Source organism: Polypterus senegalus, chromosome 15 (genome assembly GCF_016835505.1).
Source record: "Polypterus senegalus isolate Bchr_013 chromosome 15, ASM1683550v1, whole genome shotgun sequence".
Classification (NCBI taxonomy): Eukaryota; Metazoa; Chordata; class Cladistia; order Polypteriformes; family Polypteridae; genus Polypterus; species Polypterus senegalus.
In genome coordinates this window covers 79,686,847-79,714,709 of record NC_053168.1, presented here as the reverse complement: position 1 = coordinate 79,714,709, position 27,863 = coordinate 79,686,847, and the positions used below count along the sequence as shown (strand labels likewise).

Here is a 27,863-nt window from a genome sequence, read left to right as displayed (position 1 = left end):
ACGGGTTCAGTAAACATATACTCAGCCTCCCATCGGTTTTTAAAGGCTCTATTTTCAGAATCAACTTTTCTCTTCAGCATCGTGTGAGCTAGCTTCGCAATAACTTGCAGCATCATAAGCTAGACTTGATTAACGCGGTAAGTGTTCGGCAAGGCAGCTGAAGCGCTGCATTATGGGATCTGTAGTTTATTGTGTTACCAGCGCTTCATATACCTGGACCATTAATAACAATAATACAGTATATAAAATGATCTCACGGGTCGGATATAATTACACGCCGGGCGGATGTGGCCCCGCCCTTGAGTTTGACACATATGGACTAAATAGAACTTGAAAAGATATATTTTTTCAAATGTGATCGCGCAATTCAGATCGAGTTGACGCACACTACAGTACATTGAGCCCGCGTGCTATAGTGGTTTTGCCTGCGTGCCTCAATAAGTCACCCTCCCCTCGCTCTTACCTTTTTACCGTTCATCTAATGAATACACTGAGTATGGCTTTACCAAAGCAATCATTGATGGCGAATAAAGTATCCATTATTCGAGTATGTAGATCGGGTATATATATATATATATATATATATATATATATATATATATATATATATATATATATATATATACCCGTGTATCGCAGCGGAAACGTAGTGTGTTAAAAAAGCTATGAAAAATAAAAGGGAACATTTTAAAAATAACGTAACATGACTGTCAATATACAGTAATTGTTTTGTGAGTTTTACTGAGTGTTGCTGTCATCAAGGATTTGATTATCATTATTTCTTTCAATCAGGTTCGTATTTGTAGGATGTGTTGTGTTCAAGTTACATTCCGTGTTTGTCAATCGTTGTAAAGATGACAGGTTTCATTCATCGATTCGTTTCTTACTGCATCAATAAACAGCTCGTCGTCTTCTTTATCTGAGACCTGACACACTGCATGCACGGGAAGTTGCAGAATTAGTGATGAGTCAGTCAGTCAGTCAGTGAGGGCTTTGCCGTTTATTAGTATAGATAAACTTTGTATCTGTAATGACCTTGCACAACACTAAGATTAAACACAAAGAAATCTGACTGTAAGGGGAGTATCATTTGCTTAACGTGGATTGTTTTGCTAATGTCTTCATTTCTCCTGTGAAAAGAAATTAATTTTTTTTTCTGGATTACATACTGTTCCCATTTTTTTATATGAGAAATGATTCTAATCATTTATAGATTTACACCCTGCCACATTACAGGTTTTCATCTGTTTGTATTTTACACCCAATCAGTGTTTAAATTTACTGATTTCTGACCCATTTTTATTGCTTCCAAAAAGCCATTAAGACAAAGCAGATACCGAGTACCCAGTGGATGGTATTGGACTGATATAAGTACCAATAAACAATATTAGTGTATCCCTACTACATTCGTCCACCTACTGCTTTTAGCTGTCCTAGGTACCATTCAATCTTTAACTGAATGATACAAATAACAAAAGTAGATATAAGAAGTGAATAGAAAATAGCCTTTTAAAATTTCATTGTTTTTGTTCTGCAGAAATATTTTAATTGTAAGATGCATAATATTCTGAATTTTCACCTTATCCTGGTCTGAATCATCTTGGGACACAGGTGCACTGTAGTGCCCTGAAATTGGCAAGAAGATTGAGATTTGGCCGAACTTGTATAAAAAAAAAAAAAATCTGCATCAGAAATTGGCCATAAAAATGAGGTTGCTGCCTATCCTTCATATGATATTAACTCAAACTACAGTATTATTTGTACTGTATAGTCAGCGGAACAACAATAGCATAACAGATTAGTAGTACTAGAACAAATAAAAGTGATTATAGGATTGTGAATTTACCCTAATGGACACATTAAGTTCAGGATGGCTGAACGGGAGAAGTGAACCAGCTATCAAATTTTTGTGCTTGTTTTGTTGCACAGTTTAGAATATTAATTGGTCTTTAAACTATCCATGCTCTTTTCGAAATGGCATGTGAAGTATTATATAATCCCAAATGCACTTAGTTTGTATATGTGCATGGTATTAAGAATTCCTTCAGAAAAATATACTTGTTTGCAGATTTTGTTGCAAATGCAGTATTTACTACTTTGAAGTGTGAATTTAAGTAGAAATCGTTTGCTGTATATAGCAAGTAAATTTTATTTTTTATTTATTTTAGCAAAACGCAGACCAAGCTATTAGTAATTTTTTTTGGTTTTGATATTAATCTTTGCCACAGTAGTGCATAATAAAAAAAAATTCTATTTAGAAAAGTGTATTTTGAGCAATCTATTTAAGATTACTTAATTTCCCATAGATTCAATATATTAATATTCGTGTCTTTGATTAATTTCCTAAAAACATAACCCCTGTGAAAGTTGAGAATTCAGTTTCTTCTGCAGTTAACTTGTAGAATGCCAGCATTACAACTACGTTTTCAAAAATTATTTATTATTAATTAAAAACATTTACACATAATTTAGTTGATTCGTTAACCTTAATGTTAAAGAAACATTGTGATTTACTTGCAGTGTGTTTTGTAAATTATTCTGTTTGTACGCAATTGTTTAAAAGTAACAGTCAGCAATTGTTTACAGCATGTTGAAAAATTACCTGTCTGGTAAAGTATTACTTCAGATATATTTAGACCTTGGCACTAGTTGACACTAGATTTAGACATTTAAAACCTGTTAAGTGGCTATTTATGTAAACGCGTCTTCTCTGTTAAAGAGAGTAATTAAATGTACAGGAACACTAAAATTCCAATGCCAAGATTTCTTTATTGTTTATATTATTATTATGATTAAGTTTTTTTTACTACATTTAAAACAAAAATTTAAATTTATTATATTCATTGTTATAAGGCATTTATCATGAATTAGATTTATGCCTTTTCTTTTTAATTAGTGGGTAGATTTTAAGTACTGTTGTAAAAAGCATTTTTTAAGAAAGGAATTATTTTCTGTACTATATAGTAGTTATCAAACCTATTTGTTTATTTCAGTATTTATTCTCATTCACTAGACAATTATGGCATGTTCTTTTTTGCCTTGTATTATATCTGTATAATTATTAAAAACATGATTTTTACTCACAATGGAAAAAATGCAGTAAGTATTAAATGTGTATTGACAATCACAGCTTCAGTAAATAGTCTGTCTCACAGCTTGCACATGCATAAATTTCAGTTACTGTTCAGTGAATTTGAATCATGTATTAGCATGTAAAACATAAAGAGCTCACCATGTGAAGCCTTGCACTTTTGAAAACGGCATACAAACTGAGAGAGACGGCTGGAGGGTTATTATAATTTACCTAAACTGATTCTCTAAAGATGGGCATATAAGGAGTGCAGTAGAGTGTGCATATAGAGTATTTCAAATACTAGCACATTTTCTACGTATAGTCTTCAGTTGTTGAGAACTAACCGGCAAACAATTTTAGTGATGAGCTTTTTATTAATTCATTTGATTTAGTACAAGTAAAAGGAAATTCTTGCAAATTAATTGAATAGTGTACACTAGTAAAGTAACTGATTTGTTTAAAAGTATAATTTGGACACATTATGTAACTTATGATTAACAAAGTATTTATTTATTTTTTGTTTTCTATGCATTTCTAGTAATGTGAATTTGAATGTTTTGACTTTGAAAATGCAGAGTGCATTGTTAAATGCCTTATACGTCAGTGGATGATAGCAGGTTTGCTATTTTACCCTGGCAAACATTATGGAATCACTACACTTGGCGGATGTTCATTCAGCTGCTTTACTTTGCTGAAAAAAACCAAATCACATATGATGCACAACTTATTTTATTTAACAGCTGAACATTTAAGCATTGTAAAACATAACTCAAAAAAAAATGTAATTGTTGTGATTAACAGCACATTTTTTGATCAGGCTAAGTAGTGCAAAAAATTATGGAATCATTAACCCGAAAAATTACAATCCAGACTGTTTGTTGGCCATGTCATTAAGTTGATATGCCTTTTCTAAAGAAAAGTTTTAATGTTTGTTGCTCTTTGGCAAGAAGCATTATCATCCTGAAAACCGAATGCCGTCATCACCAAACCTACTTTCAATTGATGGAATGAAAAAAAATTTTCAAAATTTCAATATACACCTGTCCATTTACTGTTGAGGTAATGATTGCCATCTGCCCTGCTCCTTACCTGACATGTAACCCCATATCGTCCGTGAGAGTGGAAATTTGCTTTGTTTTCTTCAGTTGTTTTTATGTTTTTCATTGGAACAGCACCAAACAAACGTTCCAGCATCATCTCCTTGGCCAATGCAGATTTGTGATTAAGCACTGAATATTACTTTTATCCACTTATCCACAGTCCAAGACTGCTTCTCTTTAGCCCACTGTAACTGTATTTTCTTCTATTTAGGTGTTAATAATGGTTCACGTTTGGCTTTTCTGTACGTAAATCATATTTTCAGCTGATTTCTTATAATTCGGTCACTAACATTGACTTCTGTTTCTGCTCATTTGTTTTTAATTTCTTTTGTTTTGCATTTTCTATTTTATGTGTGTATTGCTTTGTGTTTTCTGTCCTGATGATTTGACGTCTTCCTTTGTCGTTTCCCTTTTCCATCATTTTGTACGTATTTGTTCCTAATTTTAGACACAGCGAACCAGGAGCAACCAAGATCTTTGCTATACTTCTCGTTGAATTACCTTCTTGAAGGAGTTTTGTAATCCTTTCCATTGTTTTACTGGCCGCTCTCTTGTTGGGGCCTTGTTTCCTGTCAGTCAGCCAGGTGCAGCAGCTCCTTAAAGGTCTGCAAGCACTCTCTTAACTGCAGACTAAGTGGCCTATTCAGGTATTTGTTTTAGAAATGCAAGTTACCAGGTGATTCCATCATTTTTTTCTTTACCCGTTCTGAACAAAAAAACAAGCCATTAATTACAACAATTTTATTTCAGTTAGGTATGTTTTACAATGCCAGAATGTTTTAGCTATTAAATAAAATAGGTGTCTTTAATTTTTTTTTTTTGCCAACAAAGTAAAACAGCTGAATATATATCCTCCAAGAGTAGTGATTTCATCAATTTTGCCACAGAGATAGAGTTTGCAAAACAAGAGCATCATGTTTTTTTGTTTTGAAATAATAATGTCTTGGAAATAATGGCATACAATAGGAAGCAAAAAGGGAAAATCTTCAACTGCAATCACAACATGGTGTTTTTTAGTATGACATAAATTAAGTCAATTGCTTATTTTTTAAGCTTTTAAATGCATTTTACTCTTAAGTTTAAAAATAATTTTTCAAAATGGGTGATGGAATATTTAGGAAATGAAAATATACAGGTAGATTTATTGAGAAGTTGGGAAATGTGTGCGGGTTACATTTTTCTGCTCAGAAGATGCCTTTATCCAAAGTAACTTACAAAAACATGTCAACATAATCAAGTAAGAGTCTGGGGAATTGTTTGGGAATAAGTGAAACATGATAAGGTTACAGAATTGATCATCACAAAAATACAAGTGATTTACAGTTCCTAGGTAATAAACCTAACAGCTAATATCAGTTAGAAGTTCATACGCTTCCTAAACACATTCGGAGAGTTACAGTTCCAAATGGAGGTGGGCAGCTTGGTACTCCTGTCAGTAAAGTGTTACAGTAGTCCAGACGTGACAAGGCCAAAGCCTGGACCAGGAGTTGTGTTAATACTGTTAAATGTGGTACAATCCTGTTGCAGTGGTCTCTCAGGCTTTCAAATTCATTCTACACAATATCCACATGTTCCCTGAATGACAGCTGATCTTCGAACAGCACCCCCATATAGTTTATAGTGTTGCCCTGGAATTTTTAAAAATTTCATGGCAGAGTTACATAACAGATTCTAATTAAACACTAAGCAGTGCTGGATAATGACAAGGTGAAAAACATCAGAGGAAAAGGAAAAAAAACTATTGTGTTGCCTTATCCACATGTCCGTTGGCCATTCATGTGCTCAGAACGTGCAAAATACATCAATTTTTTGCTAATACAATCTTTACAATTCCATAAAGCTTGGCATACAATATAAACGGGAAAGGCACATTCCCATAATACTGTCCTTTTGAAGTGAAAACAGAATTCTTGATCAGTGAATTAGGTGGAGAGGTGAATCTTCACATTCTCATAATTTGTTTTTGAATTGCCTTTCCTGTTTATAGGACACTTTACTATTAATATTCATAAAGAAATCATGTCAAAACTAATCTAGTATTTCTGTAGTAATCTATCTTTGAATAAATGTTAAGATGCTGAGAACAGAATCACTCAGTTTACAATTTAATTTTCAGGCAGTAAATGGAAGCTGGACAAAATATTATGCATTGCAACCTCATTCTTCACAAAGACGTGTTACAAGTCCGTGTTGTTCAGGGTTTTACCCCTTTGCTCCTACTCAATCTTATTGTTGAAATATTGTTTTAGTTGTGATGATATATGAACAGGTTTAAAGTACATTATATATTTTCCATTACTTAAGCCAGTGTCACACTACAAGACTCACCACAACTTCTAGTCAAAGAGCTTGTCAGTTTTAATGATTGCAGTTATCAAATGTGGTTTTCTATGAGGATATCAAATTATATGACAATCTCGTATCATGCAGCAAATGTACTTCAGCTTTGTCCTGGCCTTTTTAAAGTTTCTTGTCCCCTGTGATATGACAAAATATTAAAAGTAGACAGAAATCTGTGCTCACTCCAAAGTTGAATTTCACTTCCTCTGTTTGCACAGCCCAAAACAGTAAGCTTGCCTGTTTTACTACAGCCACATGGTTAAGGATCCAGGCTGTTAATTCTGAAAGACACAAGTGCCCATCCCTATGCTTAACTGACTTCCTGAGTGGTACATTCCTATGACTGAGCTGCTAGGGTGTTGCCTTTAAGAAAACTTATCGGAACCTACACTACAGTGTGTGTTGTGTTTTTTTTTTTTTTACACATTTTGTTCAACAGAAATAATTCAGACCCACCTGCCACAGAAAAATTGGAAAATTAAGTCCTTTATTGCTTAAACTGAGTGAAAATTAAATTTTTTACATGAAATGATGCATTTTTCGTCAGTTGTACGTTAGTCATTTTTAATTACACTTTTTAAACCAATTATTAAACATTTTAAATTAATGCATCCCCTTAAATAGTTTTCAACACTTACCTTTTGAATATGAATATGTATGATAAGTGGTCAGTTGCAACATGCAGATTTTAAATAAATAATCATGTCCCGTAAAGTGCAGGCTCAGAATGGGTGCAGATGTGCACATAACAGCACTGCAGCGGGGTTGCTTGTGGTGCTTGGCTGACCACGCACCTTTGTGCAGACATGGGTGGATCAGTCAGGTGGCTAAGAATAGGCGGAGGGTCACAATAATTAGAAAATAAAGAAACTAGAACAGAGGAATGGAGGTTTGCAGAATGGAAAGAAGAATGATAGGCAGGATTGGGAGAGCCCTTGTAAAGTTAGAAAAAAGGCATGTGGTTGGGAGTGAGCCTTAGGGACGAGAGCCTTGGACTGAACAAGGGGGCGCTCCTGTTGACCGGTACTGGGAAGGGTGTAACAATCGCCTTATAAAAGGTGTGAAAGCTACACTTCACCGCCCATAATGGAAGAGGACAATGTTTGAAAGATATACTAGCATTACAATATTCAGTCCTAGATCCCCCCCATCCCACTCCCACCAATACTCAAAAAAAATAAAGCTGATAATGGGTGAAATTATATTGTGATCAAGAAAACAATATTTATACACACACATTAAAAGGTGTCAGATGCTTGTTTAGTGATTCCATTTCCTTTGGATTCCCCTCCTGCCCGAAAGACCAAACACTTTATCCCCCAGTATTATATGCAAACACCAAGAGATATAAATATTTAAAATAGTACAATAAAAAAGAAGGGAATGATTAAATATACTTAGGATGGAATAATGATGAATATCCTGTCTTAAAGTTCTCACTGAATGATGTGTGGTGGGGGGAAAAAAAAAACACCAGCATATGATTATGACTAATTTCTCACTATCCAAAGGAACAGAGAGCTAGTCTGACTCTTCATTGGGATCACATTAAAACCATCGGCCATATACTGAAACCCACACATAACTCGGGTGTTCACCTTGCCTTTTTTGTTCTGGGTGGCCACTCTACAAATAGTGGGCATCCCTAGGTGAAGTTTGCCTCTGACGTCTTCCTAGGCTTAGATAGCCGAGCCCTTTGTTTTGCTGCTTCCTTTCTCTCCTCTCCTCCTCCTCAGCAGTTGTCCTTAAAAAAAAAAAAAACCCCGCTAAAATGTCTGACTTGCTATGCCTGAATGTATTTTCCTTCAGCATTCTAAAGTCCTTGTAACATAGTGACAGAAGTCAGAAAAAAGCAAACCAGATTTTAATTCTCTGCAGTCTTGCTACAGTGGAGCAGGCTGTTATGCGATTTCTTACATAGACGCTGTAGGAATGGCAACAAGAGACTTGAATGTGGCTCATCTTGGCACCCCAGGGATGCCAAAGGCTTGGTAATGGGGACCCGAAGCTGATATTTAAGATTGACTGCACCTATCAGCTGGGCGACTCCACTGCTGCAAAATCTCAATTTTAGAAAATGGCACTGGGGCTCATTTTATTTTAAGGAAGAAAGAACTGTCCTCATTTGCCTGGCTCACCTTGGTACATGACTGTTAATAGTTTCGGGTCCAAGAGGCGCCCAGGCTTACAATGTTACAGAATTGCAGTGTGTGTAATGTGTGGATATTTTAAAATAATAATAAAGCATCCATCATATTCCACAGGCCACATCCATTTTTCCTTGAAAGGTTGAAACACTAAGTACTGCAGATTTGGCAAAGCAGAAGTTTATTCTACTCTGTATGTGTAATACTTCTGACAATATTTCTGTTTTGAAAGACATGCACATTTTTTGAGTAGTTGACTAAACAGTAAATGGAGGGAATCCCTTGTCTAGAGCGAACATTTGTAAATCTTCCACAGAAAAAAGTGGCCATTAATTTTACTTCATCATAATGAAAGATGTTAGCATACTGCAGGATCATTAACAAAAGGTGGTTCAAAGCTCTCTGCAGCCAGTGCAGGATCACACTGTGAAGCTATGGTTTTCTTAAGATGGTTTGCAGGAAGAAACACAGTCTCATTGTGTTCAGATTTTTACACCAATTGCTTTCTAGACTTATAGATTTATTGAAGCTCTTTGCCAATCCATGTTGCAGATATGTTTGAAACATGATACTCAATTAAAAGAATCATTAAGCATGTAAAAAAAAAACATTGGGTACATCTAAAAATATATAGAATTAAAAGTGCTTCCATGCACTAGGGATGCAATTATTCTCCAAATGGTTAAAGCAGCTATGCGGTCAAGCAACACCTACTTCATATATTATCCCAAATCTTTTATTTTTTTATTTTCAGTGATAATGGTACATTTTAAGATGGCAATCCTCTCTTAGTTCCCCACTTTCAATAGCTATAGTTATTGACTCAAGTGAGGCAGCAGAGGCCGGCTCCACCAAATGAAACAGTGTTGCTTTGCTTATGAAAGCTCTGTAAGTAAAACAAGCATTTCAATATAGCTGTTGTATGTAGTTGTAGTAAAATGCTTGTGTTTTTAGTGTTTTTGTAGTGCAATTATTAGTATTCAAAGAGTACCTACAAAAAGTAATCTGCTTGGGAGTTTTTCTTATTTTTACTGTGCTACAATAGTTTTTTTTTTTCTTTTCATCCTTGATATTAGAGAAAAAAGTTGAACTGAGCTTTCAAAATGGCATAGTTTCAGTATACAAATGTCCAATGCATACAATCAGCAAATGATAACAGTATAACTTCAGGAGCCCAAGGTTCAATAAACGTGAGAAGTTTGCCCTACATTTCTGTTAAAACACACAAGTGAGTGGTGAAGCAGTAGTTCAAGATCAATAGGTTGAAAATAATTAATGCAGAAACAATTAATTTTAATGGAGTTTATATTCTGCTATTCCTTTTTTTTATATAAATTGTATTGATTTTTATTATCATTCCATACAGATAGATCAATTTTTACAAAAAATAGGATTGAAAACAAAACAACCCCCACACCTGAGAAAGAAAGCATGGCCAACAGATTAAAACTTAAACTCATCAATTTATTCATTTTTACTATTTTTATTAGGTGGATATAGATAAATGGAGAAGAAAAAGAAATGGAGAGAGAATCTGCTTCCTTAGTGCTTTTAGAGTTTATTCTAAAATAATGATTAGATCCTGCCAGGTTTTGAAAAAGTTCTGCACAGATCCTCTAAGTGAGAATTTCATTTTTTCCAATTTCAAATAATATAATACCAAATAATATAGTTACCCACTGACTTAAAAGTGGAGAGTTAAGATTCTTCCAGTTTAGCAAAGTAAGTCTACGTGACCAATAGTGTACAACAACAACATTTATTTATATAGTACATTTTCATACAAACAGCTCAAAGTGCTTTACATAATGAAGAATAGAAAAATAAAAGACAGTAGGAATATAAAATAAGTCAACATTAATTAACATAGAATAAGAGTAAGGTCCAATGGCCAGGGTGGACAGAAAAAACAAAAAAACTCCAGACGGCTGGAGAAAAAAATAAAATCTGTAGGGATTCCAGACCATTAGACTGCCCAGTCCCTTGTTCAAATCACAGTTTGTTTGTCCTTCTCCACTTTAAGCCCATCTGGAAGAACACCAAACACAGCTGTTAGTGGATTAGGAGGGATTGTGACACCAAAGCTGTCTGAAAGGCACTTAAAAAAAATTTGTCCAGAATGATGTTAATTTGGTGCAGGTCCAAAACATGTGACCCAGTGAGGCTAGAGCTTGATTGCAGCGTTCACAGGTAGGATCTTGCCCTGAAAACATTTTGGATAATTTCAAGTGAGACAGATGTGCTCGATATATTATTTTGAGTTGAATAATTGTATGCTTTGCACATATAGAGCTCGAATTAATTCTCTGCATTGCTGCCTTCCACACCTTTTCTGATATGTTGAGCGAGAGATCCTTTTCCCATTGTCCTCTTGGATCTTTGAAAAGGGAGGAACTGTAAAATATTTTTATATATTGCAGAAATGCTGTCTGAGTCCTCGAAACTGTGCAATATTTTTTTCCAACATAGAGGAAGATGGGAGATGAGGAAAATTTGGGCAGGTTCTGTTTGATAAAGTTTCTGATTTGAAGATAGTGTGACAGACTATTGTATAAAAGTCATCTGCTGAAAATATAGTGCATTCGGAAAGTATTCACAGCGCATCACTTTTTTCACATTTTATGTTACAGCCTTATTCCAAAATGGATTAAATTCATTTTTTTTTTCCTAAGAATTCTACACACAACACCCCATAATGACAACGTGAAAAAGTTTACTTGAGATTTTTGCAAATGTATTAAAAATAAAATAATTGAGAAAGCACATGTACATAAGTATTCACAGCCTTTGCCATCCTGTTTCCCCTGATCATCCTTGAGATGTTTCTGCAGCTTAATTGGAGACCACCTGTGGTAAATTCAGTTGATTGGACATGATTTGGAAAGACACACACCTGTCTATATGAGGTCCCACAGTTGACAGTTTATGTCAGAGCACAAACCAAGCATGAAGTCAAAGGAATTGTCTGTAGACCTCCGAGACTGGATTGTCTTGAGGCATAAATCTGGGGAAGGTTACAGAAAAATTTCTGCTGCTTTGAAGGTCCCAATGAGCACAGTGGCCTCCATCATCCGTAAGTGGAAGAAGTTTGAAACCACCAGGACTTTTCCTAGAGCTGGCCGGCCATCTAAACTTAGCGATTGGGGGAAAAGGGCCTTAGTCAGGGAGGTGACCAAGAGCCCGATGGTCACTCTGTCAGAGCTCCAGAGGTCCTCTGTGGAGAGAGGAGAAACTTCCAGAAGGACAACCATCTCTACAGCATCCCCACCAATCAGGCCTGTATGGTAGAGTGGCCAGACGGAAGCCACTCCTTAGTAAAAGGCACATGGCAGCCCGCCTGGAGTTTGCCAAAAGGCACCTGAAGGACTCTTGGACCATGAGAAACAAAATTCTCTGGTCTGATGAGACAAAGATTGAACTCTTTCGTGTGAATGCCAGGTGTCACATTTGGAGGAAACCAGGCACCGCTCATCACCAGGCCAATACCATCCCTACAGTGAAGCATGGTGGTGGCAGCATCATGCTGTGGGGATGTTTTTCAGCGGCAGGAACTGGGAGACTAGTCAGGATAAAGGGAAAGATGACTGCAGCAATGTACAGAGACATCCTGGATGAAAACCTGCTCAAGAGCGCTCTTGACCTCAGACTGGAGCACTGGTTCATCTTTCAGCAGGACAACGACCCTAAGCACACAGCCAAGATATCAAAGGAGTGGCTTCAGGAAAACTCTGTGAATGTCCTTGAGTGGCCCAGCCAGAGCCCAGACTTGAATCCGATTGAATAGCTCTGGAGAGATCTTAAAATGTCTGTGCACCGACGCTTCTCATCCAACCTGATGGAGCTTGAGAGGTGCTGCAAAGAGGAATGGGCGAAACTGGCCAAGGATAGGTGTGCCAAGCTTGTGGCATCATATTCAAAAGACTTGAGGCTGTAATTGCTGCCAAAGGTGCATCGACAAAGTATTGAGCAAAGGCTGTGAATACTTATGTACATGTGATTTCTCAGTTTTTTTATTTTTAATAAATTTGCAAAAACCTCAAGTAAACTTTATCACGTTGTCGTCATGGGGTGCTGTGTGTAGAATTCTGAGGAAAAAAATTAACTTAATCCATTTTGGAATAAGGCTGTAACATCATAAAATGTGGAAAAAGTGATGCGCTGTGAATTCTTCCCGGATCCACTGTACACTGAACAGGCTATCCAATGAAATCCAGTTGGTTTGTGCACCAAAAAATGTTCAGGGTTGTATCAAAGAGCCTTGCTCATTGATGCAAGTTAACATCAAAAGATCTAAAGGCATCTCTTGTCATAAATCATTGTTAAAGAGTAGCAGTCAAATGTCAGAAAACAGTGCAGAAACATAGCCTACATTGATTGTCATATTGGTAGCAAAGCAGCGATGACTGTATAGGGTGCTAGTGGGAGTCTTATGATTTGGAGCTGGTTTGCTAATTCAGGAGTCAATTATGAATTTCGCAGTGTATCGAAGAATGCTTAGGCATAAATATTAGTGTCAATGATTAAATACTGTTGCTAAACAGAAAATTGAAAAGGAAAAATCAAAAGTGAAATCTTTTAGAATCTCCACATTGAACATTACTTCTGAATTTAAAAGTGAGCACAACTCCCTCCCAGTTGAAGCTGCAGATTGACTGTTACAATCTAACTGAAATACTTGGAGTTATTCCTTTCATAGGGTGTAAAATACAAGGTATTGAAGGCGGGCTTGTACTTAGGTTTTTTTAACCTTAGGAATATTTAATGTTTGTTCTTAAGCTAGACATACAGCTCTTGCTACCTTTTAACTGTTGGGGTTTAATAGATGGGCAGACATGTGTTTTTACCCCATGCTGGTCATTGTTCATCCAGCTAGTAGATTGAAACACTTTCTAAATTCTGTAGCTTTCTTTTCTATCTGTAGAGTTTTTTTTTTTTTTTTGTTTTTTTTGTCTCTTGTTTAGTTCTATATCAAAGGATTCTTACATTGCTTCAACATTTTTTTGAAGTTGTCCATGCCAGTGTATTACTGTTTTGTATAGTATTGAGTAATGTGGAAATATCCAACATTCTAAAAATGCACAATGTTAAGATAATGCTTTAGATTTTTGTTTTGCTTTGTTTAAAATAATGCTTTGTCTTGTACGTATAAAGATGAGTACAGCTTAAAAACAAAGGCTAATCAATATCATTAGCATATTACCTGATTATTACACTAAAGAAAATATATAGTTTTTGTTTGTCATTTAATTTTCAGAATGTTTCAGTTATCTGTTCATCTGTGTATTTTCTAACCTGCTAATCCAGTCATAAAGAGGTCATAATAAGATGATGCCCTTCCTAGCAGCTTTGGAGACAAGATTGCAGTTTATTTTTGATACCCATGTTGTACAGAATAAACCTGCCGTTAACCATGCAAACTTTTAAAAATATTTTACCGTTTTATTTTTTGAATAATCAATACTAAATTTAAATTATTAAATATGTCATTTTGTAGACCTCTTTTGGATGAGTTGCATAATTATGCTTACTTGTCATTCAGAAAATAAAGCAAACCAGAATCTGTTTTGGATAGAAATGAGACAACCCTGGGGTGCCCCCACTATGTAATCAAGACATTTTCTGAACAGATGAACAAAAGAGTAAAATATTGTATTGAAGCACAGTGTGAACTGCTTGCAGTGATTACTGCGTGATCAAAGCCCGCTAAACACTAATAGCAGTTGACCCCAGAGGTGTACGATGTCCCATTGTCTGAGAAAGGTGCTCATGTTAAGAGCTCCTCTTTGTTATGGTAATTTCAGAAGGTGTACCTTACTAGAAAGGAAGAGAGACAAAAAAATATGCCTACTCAGTGTTTCCCGCAGAATATTTTTCTTGCTGCAGGGGGCAAAAGTATTATATTCGGCAAAATGTTTTGTTTTTTTTTTTTTTTTTTTTTTAAATAATTTATTTGTCATTTCAGTTACAATTGTTCAGACTGATTATGTACATGTGTGTATATATACTATTACATTATTGTGCTAAAGTCTTGGGCCACCCAAGAAATGTATTTTTAAAGGTAGTGTTCTGGGCAGTAAGTGCTAATTTGCACAATATTGCATTAGAATAAATACAAATAAACAATGATAGTGTTTTTTTTTTTTTTTTGCCACAGTAATCATGGATAAAATCTAAGTATCTTGCAGGATTTGATAAAAATCTTTTTTCCTATTTTTTTTTTTTTGTTCATTTTCCATGGCCAAATTAACCTCCGTGCCTTTAGTTACAGTACTTGGGTTCTGAGGTGTCTAGTCTAATACTATTGTTGTTCATCTGTAAACTTCGGCTTTATGTTTTTTTATATTTTTTTAATCTGTGTTTGTTGTATGTTTTGCATTGTTATTATACTGAAAGTTAAACTTTTTGCCACTAAGTAGTTTTACCAAAGGTACTCAATAAAGTCAAAATCTGTTCATGTTTCTAACTGTTATTATGTCAGATTTAACCAAACCCCTTCCACTTCTTGCTGAAATGCAGGCTTCAGACCATGATAGAGCTGCCACCATGCTTTATAAAAGACTGCAGATGGGAATCTGTATACTTTTTACTGCATACTCTTATGATATTCTGGCATTTTAATAACCCAAAAGTTCCTAATTTGGACTCATTGTTTCATAAGAGTTTCTGCTGTTGGCTAAGCATGTTTTGTGGTTGGGTTGTGTACGTAACCTCTTCTGCTTGTTGCCTTTCCGTAAGAATGGTTTCTTAACTTTAATACTCCCTGCAAGACCATTTCTTTTAAGACCTTTGTTTTCATGGCAGATGCTAATTAAAGCTTTGATTTTTCCTACTGCATGTTAAGGGAAGTGACCTTTAAGTCCTGTTCGTCTTATGCAGATTGTCTTTCGAGCCATTCACTGTTTCACCTTACCCAATGCCTTTAAATTTCTCTTTTAACACCACATCTTAAAAATTCAGTCTGATGTGCTATTGCTCACTGACTGTACCCTTGTTATGTCAAAGTGTGTTGGTCATGGCATGCTAGCATTTGTAGCTATCATCCAGTGCACCCATTGCATTTATTAAATTTCATCAGTAGCAGAGCCAGTTCTGTTAATCACTAGCATATGAATTTGAATCTGGTGTTCAGTTGATATGTAACAAATACAGTTAGGGCTGGGTGATAAACTACCTGATAATTATCTGTATAGTACTAAACTCCTTAATCCGCCTCAATAAAAATCATGCAATGGGTATTGTCCATATAGAGGGCTGCAAGGGATTGTGACTGAACCAAAATTACATATTGTTCCATAAATTAAGTCTGGTTTTGTGTGGCCCTCAGGGTTACAGCTGGAATACATACAGTCCCTCTATGTGTATCTTTGGTCTGTTATTAGTTCCTACAGGTACTGTTCAGTGTTAGTACAAGTCTTTCAAAAAAATAATGCAAACATTGAAATGGGACTGCTTCTGTATTATCTGGCTAACTTTAAAAATTGAAATCTCAGAATATGTTAATAATGGGGTAATAGAAAAAATATGCAGAGACAATAACTTCAAGATCATAAATCACAAGAAACGTTTGTGTTGTTGTTTTTTTTTTTTTGTTTTTTTTTAACTATTTAAAGATGCTGAGCTATATACTATTTAGATGAAAATTAAGTGGCAACACATTTTTTTTAACAAGTGCGAGAAGTTGATTTAATTCATATTTGTGGTACAAACATCTCGACTGAAAGTTAGTACAGCTCAAATAAAAGGGCAAATTAAGACAAAATTGAACAATCGAAGTTCATCTACAGTTAAATTTGATATGACCTTTCAAATTTAATTAGTTTTTTACATTACATTATTTGCAGATTTTGAGCTTGTATAGTTTATAGGTTGTGCTTTCTTAAATATTTCTAAAATTGTGGTAGCAGTAGATTTTTAAAGCTTTATTACTTATTTTGAGACAATTGTCATGTTTTCCCCTCATTAAGGTAGCTTGAACTGTATTTAACAATGCAGGTTGTTACGCTGAATATTAAGTGTTGTATAAGGCATAATGGTGGGACGTGCATAGAAAGCTTGCACTTCATTTGGAAAAGAGTACATAATGGTATGTTGCCAAGTGCAAGTGACTAATCCGCTTCTGTCATTACTTATGTTTAATTATTAATAGTGTATAAGATGGGTTGGTTTTCATGTTCATAACTTGTCATGATGTGAAATGTCTTTCTGTAGTGTAATGTTACAATTTTAAATTAATCCATTACAGATTTTTGAAGAAACATGTTTATCCTCAAGAAAACATCTTCAGACACTAAGTCCAGGCAGCAGAATATGTTGACAGGTTATAGGTATTTTAGGACAGCTGTTGTCTCAAAACTAACGTTAACTAAAAACACTGAATCAGTCTGCAGGAAGAGATGTCACTGGTAGCTTAAAAGGCCAAGCCTTTTTGAGTATGCTCTTTTTGGGTGAATTTGCATCATTTTTTGTGTTGATTTGTATTTTTCATCACTTCCTTTGTAAAATGCATTTCAATTAAAAAAAAATAGAAAAGTTGTCCAAAAGAAACTGAAATGATGTGATTTGTAAAGAATAAAAAAAGAAACCAGAAACTTTTTAGTACAGCACTAGAATGCCTTCAAGAGGGTCATTCACATCTACGAATACATCTTACTTATGAATGCAATTTTTGGCTTTCCTCAAAGCAAATTGTTTTTCCACCCTTTTATGTAAATCCCCGGTATACTCTTTATTTTAATTTTACTTCTAAATTTACTTATTATGAATTGTTAGAGAATTAATTTAAAATTCTTTGATTAAAACTATACAAGATGAGACACAAAAAATAACTGGATTGGTAAATATATATATTGATGAATTACAGCATTCTAAACATTATCTATTACCTTCTATATACTCCCCCTCCTGATCTCTACACCGCTGAATAAGTATCTTCCATTGATTGAAACAGTCTTCTTGCTTGAGGCTCTTCAACAGGCTTGCTGTTTCTGTCTTCACGTCATCCATTGAAGAAAAAACTTGTTACCTTCAGGTCACTTTTGATTTTCGGAAACAAGTAAAAATCACAGGGAGCTAAATCGGGAGAACAGAGGGGATGATCGAGGACAGGAATGTTTTTGTCAGTCAAAAACTGATTTATCATTTCGAACAATCTGATTCACCGTTTTGATGTTTTCATCCGTCCGAGATGAGCGTGGGCGACCTGGGCGTTGTGTACAAGATGCAAGATTTCATGAGAAATTTGATGTCGATTCGCTTTTCGTTTTTTTTTTTTTCTTCCCCCTTCTCTTTTTCCAACTCGACTTTATAGCGTCAACTCATGTAGCGATGGTTGTGCAAATACTGACTGGGCTATTTACAAGATATACCTGCAGTTTAAGATGCATAGGAGGGGATATAGTTCTATGATTCACGTTTGGCTGACCTGTATAGACGGTTTTTCAGTAAAGCCCCAAGCCCAGTCCAGTTGTTTTTGTGTCCCACCTCGTACATTTGTAAGGAGGAACAAAAAAATGTTTTGCATTTTCTGTTGAAGGTGTAAGGGCAAACTTGCTGACATTTAAATTTTATTTATTTTCTAAACATTTTTCCCTTTTTTAATTTACAGAGGTGAACTCGAAAAGCATGGATACAAGATGGAAACATCATAGTCTTGAAAGAAAACTTGGCAATTTGAGTTTTATGGACTGAACTTCATTTAAAGAAAAAGCATATTGAAAACATTATGCATTTATTGTAGTTATTTTTTGACTTGTTAAATTAAAGGTTTGTATTTTTGAGATGTATCTTTTGTTTCTGTATCCTCATAATATACATGAATACTAAGGTGAACATTCAAATAAATGTATAAGACAACTACTTAATACTCCAAACTGGGAAAAAAAAACATTTTAAGTGGGTGCTGTAATTATTGGATATTAGAAGAAAAGTGCTAAAATTTTCTACCACTGTTCACAAGTTTCAAATTGTGCACCTTTCCTGTTGCTAGGGATGGGTTATTGTCGATTTACATGAGCTTTGAGTAATGTAAATTCTTTTATGGTAATGATCCTGTATATGGCAATAAGAAAAAGGTTGGACTTTTGTAACTTTTGTTTGTCATAAAATGCTTGATTCTACAATGGAATAGTTTACTTAGCATTGTCATGTAAGACGAGAAGCAGTCTGAAAAGTGTCCCAAGAGTTGACAGTTGTGCAGGATATTTTAGAAGGCACAGAGTGGTTGACAGCAAACTTGACAATAAAACCAAGAAAGACAAAATCTTCTCAGCATTTCAGGTGATCTGTGCTCCTTCTTACTTTACGTATGTACAGGCTTTACCCATCATGCTGATAGTAAAGAAACAAGTGGTCAGGACCAACATCTGAAAGTCAGGTGTTATGTGTATGTTGGAAGTGTTGGTTTTGCTGTATGAAAGGTGAAATTCACTCTTGCTTTCTACTAAATCTGCAGGTAATTACCAAGATTAAAGGTTCGCCGACTTTCGTTACACAGGTTGTTTTATATGCTTCAGTTGTATTAAAGCAGTTTAATTTTAAGACTGTTCATTTATGCTTTTAATTCTTTGTGCCTTGGTTTAGTTTATGTCTCATACTGATTTCTTCAGTTTTGTTCTCTCCTTTCTATATTATTTCATCCAGTATTGTCACTTTGTTACCATTTTATATTTTCTCTTTTAATTGGCCTTGGTGATGCTTAGAAAAAGTGAGCTTGTGCCATGCTAAGGATTGATTTTCATCTTCTATCTTCTAATGAATAGGCACTAAGTCGTTGCAATCCTGTGAATAAGTAGCTAAGCAAATTATTTCCATTCCAAACTTTCCTCATGGTCTCCAAAGTAGAAACTCTGTTATCCTCAACAGGATCTTCATATCCTTTCCACACTTGACCAAAGCAGGACAGAAGGTAAAACACACATGCTTGTACTATTTTACTGATTAATTTTTGGTCAGTTCCAATTTCACACTGTTTTTAGTTTTGATATTTAGTGTCTTATTTAGTAAAAGAGTTCCTTAAACACACACACATGCACATTGGACTGTTTAAAATATTTTTGTTTTCTATGATTTAATCTTGGATTTAAAGTCTTGTTAGGAACAGCTCTCTGAAACACTAACATTCTTTTTCATGTCCTGATCACATTCTGTTTCACTCTTATGCCTCAGATGTCTTACTTCGTGCTGCTTTATGTCGGCTGTTACAAAATCCATTGCATCTTGGATTTTTTTCTATTTAAAGTTAATGGAAAAATAATGCAATTTTTTACAAAATACTCATTTTAGTGGCCTCAGGTCAGTCAACAAGCCATGTCGCACACAGCTCTGCGTTTTAGGTTGGTTGCTGACTTGACATATAATGCATAATAAAAACAACACTCTGAGTATGAAGGTTAGGAAAAAACCAAGCAGAAGTATTAAGTTGAGTCCCCATCTCCCATCTGTTGTTCACTGGCTGCTTGATTTGGTGTTTTTTTTATTATATATATGGGTAGTGCTGTACAAAATAATTAATAACTAATGTGCTTGATCAATCATATCTGATTGTATGTTTTTTTACATGCATCACAATGTATCAATTCTAATTTTTTTAGGTGATATCACTGCATGTGTTTCGGTTTTGCAAAGAGCTGAGTGTTCAAATGTCAGTCATTTGATGGCTGCTGTTTTCACCTGCTTCGCTTCAGTAATTGTGCACTAGTCAAAAGCGTTTTATTCGTTGCCAGTGTAACGTGAGCAAAACAGTAAAAATATTAACAATAATAAAATATGAAAATGGCACATTCCATACAAATTTATATGTAGACCCAAGAATACTTAATCTGTATTTGAATACAATATAGTATATACTTATTTTAAATATATTTTAATTTTAATTTGACAGCCACACTTTAAAATGAATAGCTACCAGACTGCACAAATACTGTAACATTCACCCGGGTGGATATAAGACATGCTCACATTAGTTTTCCAAGAATATGTCTGAGGCCTTCACTCATTATTAATGTCCACCAGCAAGTTCTAAAGTTGCTGTAGTAACATGGACCATCCATCATTAGCACAGAGCTCCTTGCTGCTGCTTTTAGTAAAGAGATACTAAACACGATCCCTTCACATGTCATGGCTCTGACTTGCCTATAACACACAATCTCGTCCCAAACAGTTGGACCTACTCACCATTCCCAGGATGTCCTCACTACCTAGTTGTTTCAGGTCTACCCAGTTCATGCTACATACAGCTTTGCTAGCTCTACCCCCAAGTGATGACCATCTGGAAGGTCAGCATCCTCTTTACTTGGGCTCAGGCCATGTAACATAACTACGACATTGCTAGTCTAATGCACTCTTGAGAGGCTGGTAAAGCAGTCCAAATAGCAAATTGCCTTTTTGGTTTGTGTAAGCCAGCTGAAGTCCAGAATTTTGTAATTTTACAAGTAAGAGTAGGTGACAAGAACATTTTCTATAGAAATGTCTCTTTATAAACAAGTGGTACAATTATTCAGCAAAAGGAGCTATCTTTTCTATTTGACAAAGTTATAAATTTCTCTGTCCAAAAAAAATCATTAAATAATTTAACTAAATGCTTTGAAGCAAAACATATTTTTTTGTTTAATTGCCCAGTGTCTAGGTAATTTCTCACCACGAATTTGTGCATATTTGACTTAACTGTGCGCTCTACTGTCGAATTGGTACAGGTACTGATGAATCACTTCACACACAACATTTTCTCCAAAGAGCTTGTGTTTTCTTGTCTAGCACGTGTATAGTTAACGTGTGCAGGACCTTGTGGTCACAAAATGCTGGAGCATGGGACTATGCATCATGACTGTTAGTGAAAATTTATGTCACTCTAGCAGTGACGCCGATGTGCTAAGTGTAAACAGGCCTTTAGAATGTTTTATAATTATTCGTTGAGATTGCAATATGTTGCATAATAAATGTACCAACAGAAAATACATTTCAGAAACACAGTAGGTTGAGTATGGACCGGTTTCATAAATGATGTCATACTAATATCAAGCCAGAATATCATTTAATTGGAGATTTTTTTTTTTTTTTTGTGATCAACCTTTTATTAAATAAATTGATACAATATTAAGAGAAGCAAACATACAATACATGAAAACACAACTCACTCTCAATTAGAGATTTTTTTGTGACCAGATGGCATGGTGAGACAATGGTTAACAGTTCCATTTCACAGCTTTAGTCGTCCATTTGTTCAGAGTTTGTGTGAAGTTTGTTTATTCTCCCAAGGCTTATATGAGATTTTTCCCCTCATTGCATCAAATAAAATTACTAAACAGTTCTCGAAAGCTGTACATTTTTCCACAAGAAATAAGGCTGTGTACAACTTTTATGCTCATACTACTATGTTTTCATTTAATGCACACATTTGTCTTTGTTTTTTCCTTTTGTTCAGCTACCGTAGTGTTTTTAACCCTCGCAAATGAAGATGTTTGAAAATGCTCTCCAGAGCCATAGATTTCTGAAAATATCAGCTCAGCATTGTGGTGTGGAAATGGAGAGCCTTGAAAATGCAGTCTCTAATTGCGCTCTGATTGGTTCAGACTTATTATGTGTCCCTTTCCTGATAGAGAAAATGTAACGCGTGGGATCCAGTCTGTTTTTTCTTTGTGCCCCCATCGTAACCCATTGTCTATGGGGGAGGCACGAAACCTTTAGATACATCAAAAATGTCAATCTCCGGTTTTTGCCAGATCTTGACATTTTAGGGTCCCCTGATACCAAAAACATTGATATCTCAATGATGGGTGTGTGTGTGTGTCTAGAGCTAAACTAGCTGGACGGAAAAATACCAAACTCCAGCGTGTTATAAGATAAAGATCTGCTGATTAGCTTTTGTGCCACATCATGCCAGAAAAATAGGCACTGTAGAGGATCCCTCAAATAATGTAATTCTGCAATAATTATGAATTCTTCTCGTCAGTTGCTATCATAATGAGCTACTTTATGATCTGAAAGATCAGCATCAGTGTGGTAAATAATTGCTGAAATGTTACAGTTCAGGTAACTTGGTTCTTGGGGCACAAAGCCTACTGACGCACATTTCCGAGTATTTTTACTTCCATGTAAACAGAACTTTGCTGTTGAGCGAAGTTCAGAAAAGTAGATTTATGCATGGTGTCTGTTTTATGTATTTGTGCAAAATTGAAATTGAGGTGCAAGATAGGTACTTTTTAGTGAAATTAGGAGTAAATAAATGGTGTTTTGCAAGCTGCAAAATGTGTGATATTACCGCATGCATTTTCATTTCACCTACAGCCAGTTTTCCTGTGTGCAAAAACATAAGGGGATTTACTCTGGTGCTGAGCATGCAAAGTTGAGGTGCAATCAAAGAGCATATACCTACACAAATTTTAGAGGTACTGCTTCTCTGCAAACATTTATTGGCCACCAGTGTGTACAGAGTTGGGGAGGATGAGTACCGATGTTCTCATGCCATGTGAGCGGTGCAAGGTGGAACCAGCAGTGTGACTGAGTAGGCTGTGCATGAGGCAGCCACATGGAAGGAACTAAAGAAGATCAGATAACATTCCTCGTTTTCTATCACAAACAGCAGCAACATTTTGTAAATGATTTTCACAATTTGCAATTTTGTGAAAACAAAAATCGCATGCTAAACAACATCTAGAGTGAATTTTGCAAAATCATGTGAGATGAAAATCCACTGTTACGCTCATCACTGGTGGCATGGCAGAGCAGGTTTGACTCTGCAATTGCATGGCCCATCGTAAACTCTGTTCCAAAAGGATTAAAAAAGGAATAAAGGTATCATGAAAGCCAATACCTGTGCTACACAAAAGTGTGATTGCATCACGTGTGGTGCCTAGCAGAGGTAGGTGATTTGGCTTTAATTCTTCATAAAGGTTGAGTCTGATTTTGTGACTGTTCAGGACCCTAATACAGAACAATAATGGTGATTGATGCTTTTGATCAAAATTTGATTAAGCTCGGCAAGAAGAACTGTTTAAGTTTGAGGGTGTTGGTAATGGTGTCGATACATAAGTGGGAGTCAACAGGAAGGTGCCAAGCTTCATAGAAAAGAACAGAAGGTGGCTTTTAACGCACAGTATGCTGTGGGTTTTTATGTGCACGTTAGCCTTTGGCAGACAGTCCTCACATCTAACAAGTTGAGTAGAGAGTGAATGCAATCTAACCTTCAAGCCAATGCTGTGTGCAGTACCCCTGGTGTGAAGATGCAGTAGCTACTACTACATTAGGGCATCTTCCTCTTTTTGTTCATGATCCAAGCATTAGCTGATGTCTTCTTGATGCTATTCTTTGTTCTTCTTTGGCACTTTGGTGTCTGGATTTCTATTGCATGTTTGACTGGAACTATATTTTATGTGTAAATATTTTGTCTTTTTAACATTTTTACAAAACAAGCATGAATTAAATATCCATTCATCCTTTTGTAGATACTCTTAAATCCCACTCAGTGTCACAAGGTTTGTCTGGGTAGGAGGTAGGAGTCAATTTGAAATGCAGTGCCAGTCCTTCTCGGGGCACACAGATACTCTCACCCACATCTGCTCACACTGGTCCAGCCTTAAAATCATCAACTAAGTTAACACCCATGACTTGGAGATGTGCAAGGAACACCTCAAATGCCTGGGGACAAACTAAATACATTACAAAGTAAAGTAATTTGAAGAGTCAGAATTTATTGTCTGTTTTGGTATGGCAATAGGGCTTAGCTTGACCTGACTGATGTTCAGTTAGTACCTGAGATGTCCAAAGTAAATCAGCACTGCTGCCCAAACCTGGTGATAAAAAGTCGCTTCATTGCACTTCTCTATTCAGAGATGTTGGCTATTGGCTTTATTTGGCAGCACAACAGTTTGTAGAACATCAGAACAATTGTGACAAGAACAGGTTAGTCAGCCCAGCACACTCCCCCATCCTATCCAGCTAGATTATCTAAAATGCCATCAGGTCAAGACTTAAAAGGTCCCTAAAGTCCTACTCTCCTCCACACTGCTTGGTAATTTATTCCATGCGTCTTTGGCTGTTTTGTGCAAAATCTGTCTTTAAAAAGTTCCCAGTGGTGTCTCTGTGTTCTTGTTGCAGAGTTTGTGTTAAAGTAACAGTTGGGATCCACTGTGCGAATTCCTTTCATAATTTGAATCCCTTCAATCACATCACCTCTTAATGACTGTTAAACTGAAAACTTCTTTAGTTTTTTCTTAACGCTCATACCTCTTAGGGATCGTTTATACTTCACGCTCAGAATGCGTACGCACCCTCATCCCGGCTGCCATGTGTTCCCAGCATTCATTTGACGCGTTGTGTGTGCGAGTTGTAACACCAGCAAAAAGTTGGGGGGCACAGTGTGATAAAAGTCTGTTTACAATCTACATGAGACATCTTGCCTGAAGAAGGGGCCTCGAAGTCTTGTGCATCATTTTGCTTGGCTTTTCTCTACATGAGACAGAAAGCCTCTATGCGTCGATATCTGATGAATGGTTCGATGTGGTGAAGCAAATTGCCAACATACAGATGCATTCGTGGTGCTTTTCTATTCAAGTGTGGCATATTCCCGATCGTAATGACACGATACATTTTTAAAGTCTCACATACCATCTTTTCTGCTGTCTTTTTTTTTTTTGCAACTTCACAACAGCAACATAAAGTACAGCAGCACATTTGAAAATTAAGGACATGGTGAAAAGGGGTATTTTGTGATTAAAGTGGAAATTTCGGCTGTAATCTCAAAATGTCCACTTTAATCTCATAGTTTATCATTATGGTAGACCGTCATAAATGTCATTTTAAAACCGACCCAGTTGTTAATCACTATGTGCTTCTGGGGCTTCCCCCTGACCTGACAGCAGCGGCAAGCAGCAATAGATCACCACACAGAACACTTAAATAATAATGATAATAATTCATTACATTTATGTAGCGCTTTTCTCAGTACTCAAAGTGCTAGATGTATGATATTCCAGCTCTCTGTACATTTAGAATTCTTAAGATTTATCCTTGATATCACTTTTGATGATGAAATGCATTAAAGTATGTATAGTATGTTACATTTTACAGATAAATCGTTAATTTCGTTTAAATAATCCATTATCCAACCCGCTATATCCTAACTACAGGGTCACGGGGGTCGGCTGGAGCAAATCCCAGCCAATACAGCGCAAGGCAGGAAACAAACCCCAGGCAGAGGGCGCCAGCACACCGCAGGGCACACACACACCAAGCACACACTAGGGACAATTTAGAATCGCCAGTGCACCTAACCTGCATGTCTTTGGACTGTGGGAGGAAACCGATGCAGACACGGGGAGAACATGCAAACTCCATCCAAAGCTAACCTGGGTCACCTTACTGCGAGGCAGCAGCGCTACCACTGTGCCGCCCCCACACAGTATGTGTAAGTATTAGCAGTATTCATTATTTAAATGAGGGTGGCTGTTAAACGAGGGTATACTGTTAGTACTTACACATATAGGGGTGGCATGGTGGTTGAGCAGTAGCTCTGCCGCTTTGCAGGGAGTCATGTTGCTAGTGTTCCCTGCCTGGAGTTTGCATTGTTTCCTTGTGGGTTAGGATATAGCGGGTTAGATAATGGATGGATGGGTTTCCACACTGTGCTCCGGTTTCCTTCCAAATATATGCAGATTTGGTAATGCTAAAATAATGCTAGTGTATGTGTGTGCTTGTATTCACCTTGTGATGAGCTGAGGCCTTGTCCAGGGATTGTTTCTGCTTCGCGCCCAATGCTTGCTGGAATGGGTGCATTCCTGGATTGATTAATCATTAAACATCCATCCTTTCCAGAGATTTTGTGGTAAGGTGTCCTCGGAATTTAATGGATATTTCAGACAGTTCACAACACAGAGAAGCCGAATGTTTTCTCACTGTGATATCTCGCGCTGCCACTTGATGGAATCTTCCAGATTTACTTAAAGTACGCGAGTAAGTATAAACAGTACAACGCTTGCATAGCAGTAGTGTCCGCTGGAGTGTGCGTCATGTCGGGTGAAGTATAAACCTGGCCTGTCCCAGAATCAGCCTAGTTGCTCTCCTCCGGACTTTCTCTAAAGTACAGCAGTTTATAATATGAAGACCAAAACTGTACATATTACACCAGGTGAGTCCTCATTTAGTGCACATTATCCACTTTAATGAAAGGAAACGTGTATGTGCGTCTGTCCAGTTGCTATGCTTCTGTCATTCCTACAGATGGCACATCACAAACATTGGTACCAATGTGTTTTATTACTGCAAATGTTTGTGATACGCCATCTGTTGGCCACCAGTTTGCTCCCCAGCTACTCCCTGTGGGCTCCAGCTTGTGGAAACAAACCAAAACAATGAATCTTTACATACAGAGGGGTTTTATTAATAAAATAAGGAAATTAAAAAAGCTCAAAAGAGCAAATAAGCAGGCAATCCACCAAGAACCAAAAATACAATCCATAATCAGAAACTTATACCCGTATTTATCAGGCACCTCAGAATTACTCCTAGGTATTGCACTAAAAGCCTGACTAGGATAAGATTTTGTCCACCCCGAGTAGGTCATAAGACGTAGTTATGGAGGTGCCCAACATGCACCTGCCACAAGGAGATGGAGTTCAGGTTTGAGAATGAATAACGCTACAATTTTTCAGCCCCACAAGTCGCAAAATGGTACTCATGATGACGTTTTGTAGTTTTATGGTACTAAAACTCCGACTTCACCACAAAGATAATCATAAATAATAATATTCAAGGTAGCAGGAGAAGAAGAAGGAAAACATAATAAGGTAAACTATTGTGCCAAACTGCATGTAATTGTTTCCACTTCACAGCACCATCAAGAATAGCACTACTGTAACGAACACCGAGATGGGAAAATGGAGACGCACACACTGAATGAGAGTAGCAGACATGCTTATTTAACAATAAGTGATGCAGAGTCATACCTTTCAGCTGTTATGACCGTGGGAAACGCTTCCTAAAGTAACAATCACTGGAGCTCGCCATGGCTATTCCTTCACTGTTCAATCTTCCAGTGTTTCCGATTGTCTTCCAGGATACCAGGCTATGCCTCTCTCCGTGATCCCACCTTATCTTCTGCGAGACTCCATTCATGATGACCTGTGTGTTGATTCTGTGACACTGCTTGATGTGCTCTTCCATACTTGGGGCAACGATCTTTATGTTTGTGCCATCAATCACACCAACAACTCT

The 27,863-nt window shown here is 36.4% G+C and overlaps 1 long non-coding RNA gene across 1 annotated transcript in view; it reads left to right on the top strand.

The window, feature by feature from the left end:
- The window catches only part of LOC120515673, a 38,401-nt gene extending 19,205 nt beyond the window's left edge, over window positions 1-19,196 (top strand). Inside the window, exon 3 of the long non-coding RNA XR_005630684.1 lies at window positions 18,265-19,196. This is a non-coding gene — a long non-coding RNA (uncharacterized LOC120515673). The remainder of the gene's footprint in view (window positions 1-18,264) is intronic.
- Window positions 19,197-27,863: the final 8,667 nt, after the last annotated feature.